We start from the raw sequence: 7,327 nt of genomic DNA, 5'->3' as shown, positions 1-7,327 counted from the left end.
CAAGGATGTTGTGGAAGGGATATGATACTATCTTTTCAATGTCCTGACTTTCTTTCAGTAACACATGCAAGAAATCTAGACCAAACATACCAGAAAAGGGTCTCTATTTCAAGAAAATTAAGGTCATCTGTTAAAAAAACCACGTAGACTCTATAATTTGCCTACACTGGTCATATAAAAAACTTTTCCATAAGAAGAGAGTAATTTTTATTTAAGGCATTATAATGAATTGCGTTTAGGAGGCATAGCCCTACGCGCAGACATACTCTTCATTATTTTGTATTGGGATAAAAGCGATGCAGATTTATGTTCTCATACATTTGGGCCCAGGGGCGAATCCAGCCATTTTAAAAAGGGGGTTCCTAACCCAGGACAAAGGGGGGTTCCAACTACATGTCCCTATTCAGATGCATTGACCGTCCAAAAAAAAGGGGGGTTCCAACCCCCGGAACCCTCCCCCTTCTGGAACCTCGCCTGGGGCCTAAAATAAAAACAGGAATTTAAAATACAATAGCCGGGTAAAATGGCGTTCCGACTATGGACATCAAGAAGGAATATTTCACTCCTATAACTTTTATTTAGTAGTCCGACAAGATCGAAAACAACAAACTCCAAACTAAATGTGATGTGACATACAAACAATAACAATATTCATTGAATATTAGCATAAGCAATTAAAGAATTAAGTAGATAAACAGATGCCAAATAGAACTTACAATAGATAAAAAGAGTAATTGGTGTCCGACACGTAGATGTAAATTATTGTCCAAATTGTCACAGAGCATAAATAATTAAAGGAATAGATTAAATTATTCAAGTCCTTTGTCGAAGGTTATTACACATAATCTGTGTAATACGCTTATGTCTTAATTTACAAACAAAGTCCAGAATAATAAAATCAGCGCAAAACATGAATATACAAATATAAAAGTATTTTAAACAATTAATTAAATTTAATAAAATGTTGTTTAAAAACTAATTTCATTGCAGTTCAAAGTGTCCGGTTATTATATCATATATAGGTATTTTTATTTTATTTCAAATCTGATTTCCCTTATTAATTCTCAAATGCAGTTAGTTTCTTTCTCAATATCTTCCTGATCCTTTCTGGTACTGTATGTTAACAGTTATACCGCTGTATTTGCTATTTACTTTTTCCTCAGGAAGCAAGATTAACAGCAAACAAACCTTTCTGCTCACCTGCCATCATGGGCTTAAAGGCATGCATGTGACCTTTTGCCATCACTTGGTGTTCGTCTTTGTCGCCTGTCTGTCATTGTAAACTTTAAAACAAAAATCTCTGCCAAATGTTACAGAAATTTGCAGAATGTTCTTGTTCTTTGTGGTATTTTGTTTAAAGCTGCTTTTGTATTTGATCCATCAACAAACATGGCTTATGTTGGTAAAAATAGATCATATGTCGTAAAAAGCAGTATTTGACTTATATCTCATTACTAAATTGCAGCGAGATCAATGTCTGCCATCTCTGGTATTTTCAGTATAAAAAGCTGCAAATGTCATTTTTTGGGAGAAAAGGGTTTACAGTTTTTTTTTGTTTTTACCGGTTTCTTGAGAACTATAGATATAGAGAAAGTTTAAACAGTATATAATGATTCGAATAATAAAATTAACAAATAAGGCAACTAGGCAGACATCGTCAAACGTCTCTTATAGGAGCGAATTCCCTTGTAAGACTACTTAAACTAAAATTATGATATAGTTAGAGAGAAATTTAATAGAGCAAAATGTTCAGTGACATGAGTCACCTTTAGCGAAATCGTGTAGTATTTATCATTGAACGAAGCCATGGAAGCATATATGTTTTATTCGATTTTGCAGAAAATTATATAGATGAAGAGATAAAGCAAAAACGAAAAGCAACATAAGATCTACAAACGGTTCATATATATAAAACAAGTGGAAATTTAACACTGGAAACATTACAGGTATCAGTTCCAAACCAAATCTATATATATGCGGTATTTTTTTTATAGACGTGATTCAAAATAAGAAGCAGACTGATATATGCATATTAGGTGTCACCCTTTATTTTAAATCAAATGGGATGAATGCCAATAAAGTATCATTAAATGAGGGACGATCATGTATAATCTCAAACGTGACGGGAAATTACTGGATAATACTTGAGAAGAAATACCAGTATGAAAGACGGTCTAAAACAAGTCGGCGACATTAGAAAAAAAATGTATCTTTTATATAAAAGTGTCACCGTTTTATTTAAGGTAACACGATACCGAATGACGTTACGCCACGAGTTATCGTTCCTGACGTTATCAAATAACGTTCACACATGTATACAAGCCAATGCAGCAGGTTATTATGGTGGCCGGATGCGGCTATTTCGTCTTTTCGTGTTTTCGCGTGTTCTCCTTTCACTTTCGCGTTTTCGTGTTTTTGCTTTCTTGAATTCTCGAACTTTTACGCAAAAAGAAATATCTACGCTACCGCTTGCTCATTATGGAAGTGGGGTAACATGAGACTAGTAAAAGTACAAGTATAAATAAAGCAAACAATTATATATGGAACATTTTATTTGTACAATAGTTATCTGTTATAATGATAAATGCATGTTAAAGTCGTTAGAAGCATTAGAAGATTTCCATCGGTCGCATCCATGGGTTGATTCTGGCTATATGTGTAATAATTGGTCAGTGGCTTCCAGGAAAAGTGTACAATTAACAGAAATGATTATATGGTAAAAAACAAACAAGTTTTTTGTATTTATAATTTTATATGTAACAATAAATAGAACAATCTGAAAACTCAAACAATTGAGTTTTTACTCGAGGCGTCAATTGTCATCCTCTATTTTTCCAAAAAGTAAACGATTAGATCTAAATATGCATTTGATTGGATAGGCCTCGGGGTACATCGGCAATTGTTTTGAATGCAACTATATACATAAAGGAAAAGACGGAGGCCTCATGACATTGAATAAAGTCAACAGGATAACGAGGTAAGACTCAGTTTTGCTGATATCAGTTTTTTTTCTAAATCAATTATCAATTTTCATATTTAACCGTGTAGCCTAATACATGTTAAAAATACGCCATAAATTCACTTTCCTCATAGTTAAAAATAGTTACCATTTTCGGATACCTTCCGAATAGTTCACTAAAGAGTAAGACTTATTTTACTTCAACTTTAAAATATATATAGTAAAGATGACACGAAATTATTTTGACGTGTTTTTTTATTATTAATGTAAATTGAAATCTTATTTTTCTTCGAGATACAGTCAGTCTCATGTATATAACGAGACACAAAGGCCATATTTAGGCCGGATTATTTATAGGTCAGACAACAATTGGTCAGTTGTTGTGAGCATGACTCAACAAACCACAAGTGTTCGTGTATTAGAAAAATAAAGGATATGAAGTATCCATCCATGCACAAAATCTGTACATGATTACGCTTAAAAAAAACCAAAATAACTTTATGGCAACAGCACTTTATTTTTTTTTCAACTCAATGTCTGATTGCTTTCCCTTCAATTTTTAAAGATTTAACTGTAATGATTAAATATCAAGAACAACCGTTTCATTTTTAAGTTCCATTCAAGTTCTCAATTTCGCTATTTGTTATGTATGCCCTTGAATAGGTAAGGCAACGACGTCACGCCTTCTGAAGGATATTTTCCAAACGTGAATTTGCGCTTCAATTTTATTTTATTTTCGATTTTACTAAATTTATATTTCCGCTTTTTATGCCCCATTTATGAGCATCATGTTTTCTAGTATGTGCGTCCTTTCGTTCGTTTGACCTTTCCTAGTCAGTTTTAATCTAGCGGCGTACTACAGTACATGATATATAAGGCATGAAGATATTATTGTTACAGATCAGCTAAATTATCTAGTATAGTAAAAGATACGCCGCTAGATTAAAACCGACGAGGAAAGGTAACACACGGCCAGCGAAAGCTCTATTATTTGTAGAGCCCAGGTGGTCGTGTGGTCTAGTGGGACGGCTGCAGTGCAGGCGATTTGGTGTCACGATATCACAGTAGCATGGGTTCGAACCAAAAATTTGCAAAGGCAAATTTACAGATCTAACATTGTTGGGTTGATGTTTAGACAAGTTGTATATACATTATGTACACAGCCATGTATCACCATTATTGATGGCGACCCGATGGATACATCTGTTGTAGAGCTGTCACTGACTCAGACGTACTTATATATATATAACTCATATATATATCAAGAAAATAAAACAACGGTAAAATACTGTTGCCTTTATTTCTAATTGTATGAATTTCAAGATTATATATATATATATATAATCTTGAAATTCATACAATTAGAAATAAAGGCAACAGTATTTTACCGTTGTTTTATTTTCTTGAATCGATAAAGAAGACACATCCGATGGTAACAAACACAAGACATTGCCTCATCTCATGCAATATATATTTTTTTACTGATGTTGAAGAGTGAAGTTATGACGTCATTGTATATAATAATATAGTTGGGATTCAGCAATCTGTTGAGAAGAATCATCATTATAATATTGGTTAATAAAAAACCCACAAACTTCTAAGGTTATGCAATGTTTATTCAAATAATAAGAGTTCAATTTCTGATTTAAAACAAAGTTAAACATTTTTTTTTACTTTCTTAATTTGCAGTGAATTGTTTTCACAAAATTTAATACCAATAAGTCAATACCATGTCTAATTTGTATCATTCATATTTGTTGAAAAGTTCAAGCAGAATCAATTTTTGAATTAAATTACTTTTAACAAACATATTATTTTACAAATAATTACTAGTTTTCGGAAATCCTTTTCTAAAACAACGTTGATTCCTTCCTTTTAAGGTAGTTCACCAGTATATTTTTTGGAGACAGAATAAGTATGGGCCACCGTGCTATTTTTCAAACTATGAGTCGTTGAAAATTGCCAAAATTTTGTTAGTCTGTTAATGAAAAAACACATTAGTGTACAATAAAAAAAAATCTATGAGATAGAATTTTGAAATAAATTGTGAGAAGAAAGGTTTCATAATATGTTTTAAGAAAATAAAAATAAAACATGGTTCACCGAACTTGTTTTCTTGCCACAAGTAAAAACAAAAAAATTCCCTATTAGTCCAGTATAAATTTTATACTAAAAGAGTAATCTCCCCCTAAATGGCTCATTTGAAAAAAATGATTTTTAAACAAAAGAAATTGATATTTGTTAAAATATTCTGTATAATCTAATTAATTATCAAGTGTTCATTAAATAGAAAAAACATTCTAACCATTGAATCGCAAATATGTCCCAAATTTGCAGATTTAGGCAAATAACTAGACCACCTTTGTACTGTGATTGTACAATCCAAGATGGCGGTATACCATGAATCTACCTTAAACACATATTTGTGTCGGTAAGCCTCACTGCTTAATATATAAAAGCTGTTTTCTTGTAGAAACTTTGAAATAATCGAATCCAATAACAAACCAAGTGTTTGATAAATTATAAATCCACTAAATAATCTGTTGCTGCTCTTAGAAAAATATAATATTCTACGAACGAAAACATTTTTTTTCCGTTTGCAGAACAGTTAACATTACTAGTCTGCTTTAATATGATCACGCAGTATCCATATACTTCTTTACTTCCCGATCCAAGGAGGGAACCAGGTAACAGTTAGATCTGCTATTACTCGCCTGATGTTGATCATCGTTGTTCCTCCTGCAGTTAGATCTGCTTTTGCTCGCCTGATGTTGCTCATCCTTGTTCTTCCTGCAGTTAGATCTGCTTTTGCTCGCCTGACGCTGCTCGTCATTGTTCCTCCTGCAGTTAGATCTGCTTTTGCTCGCCTGAAGTTGCACCTCCATGTTCCTCCTGCAGTTAGATCTGCTTTTGCTCGCCTGGTGCTGCTCATCGTTGTTCCTCCTGCAGTTAGATCTGCTTTTGCTCGCCTGATGTTGCTCATCGTTGTTCCTCCTAGTTCTGCAGTTAGATCTGCTAGTGCTCGCCTCGGGCTGATGTTGTTCATCCTTGTTCCTCCTGCAGTTAGATCTGAGTTTGCTCGCCTTATGTTCTTAGACCTGATTCTGTTCCAGAAGTTCGGTGGCATTATACAAGATCCAGTTCTTATACTCAAAAACACTAACAAAAGCAGCACGAAACTTTTCATTTTTAAAATTTCAATGTCTATGATTGTGGCTGATGCAACTGATATCAGTTTGATATTAGTGAGTGACAAGTTTAACTATGATAGGTAATACAAACTAAAAACGGATGTTCTATTTCTAAATATGCCAAGAGGGTCACCCAATTGACATGTTCAAAAGTTATCAGAACTCATATAAGTATCAGAAGTGCTTATACATGTAGGTGAAGAATCCTATACAGATGAGGCCAACTGAGGTTTATCAGGGACACTCGTCCTTATCAGTTGATCATCAATCACGACTTTGCAAATTGTTTGTGGTTTCGATTATAAATAGAATAAGTATTATTGCCATTGCAAATGTCCTCTCTTTGTACTGACTCTTTTCGCATATCAATATTACATGACACACAGCCAAAAGACTTCACAACTCGGCTTGTCTTTACCACCGGATGGACCGATAGTTCACCAATACCAGATTTCCCTACCCGCGTACTACACAATCGGTGTCATTTTTTTTACTGGATTCAAATATCGTTTCAACTGGATGGTGTATACTCCGTATTCAGCAGTCAACAGAATATCTCACAAATTTAGTTCCGTCCAGTTGAGACAGTTGAGCCATATTGGCCACATATCTTCTTATTTTAATATTTTGTTATTTCGTGAGCCTATGATAACCATATATAAATAACATACATGAAGGATCATGCTACCTTGCCGTCTATTCCAATGATGTGGTATGATTGCCATCGTGTTGTCAGTTTCTATCTATGAGTTTGAGTGTCCCTCTGGTATCGTTGGCTCTTCTTTTAATGCGTTCACGTTTCAAAAAAAGGTATAGCTGATCGATTCAACTGAATTGTTGATAAAAGGAGGCATGATTTTTATTAACTCTGAATATAAAACGTAACAACTAGATCTAATGTCTATGATATAATGGATACGCGTTGATTCATGAAAAAATAACCATTCGCCCGCATAATCATTAAATGATATACTGTGCTGGTCATCAAAATAGCTCAGCAAAATATGATATTAACATATAGCGGTTTGAACAATGACAAGGAAGGGTGATCAAGGGTGAAAATTTTCTAATTTTTTAAATTTCTCTATACCTTTTAAGGGTAATTGGAATAATTTTGAGTGAAAAAAAAACGTTATTCAATTTTTGTTATTTGAAAATAAAGATACTGCTAAATCCT

This window comes from Mytilus trossulus, chromosome 7, assembly GCF_036588685.1.
Source record: "Mytilus trossulus isolate FHL-02 chromosome 7, PNRI_Mtr1.1.1.hap1, whole genome shotgun sequence".
Taxonomy (NCBI): Eukaryota; Metazoa; Mollusca; class Bivalvia; order Mytilida; family Mytilidae; genus Mytilus; species Mytilus trossulus.
The sequence above is the reverse complement of the archived record's forward strand: the minus strand, read 5'-3'. Positions refer to the sequence as shown.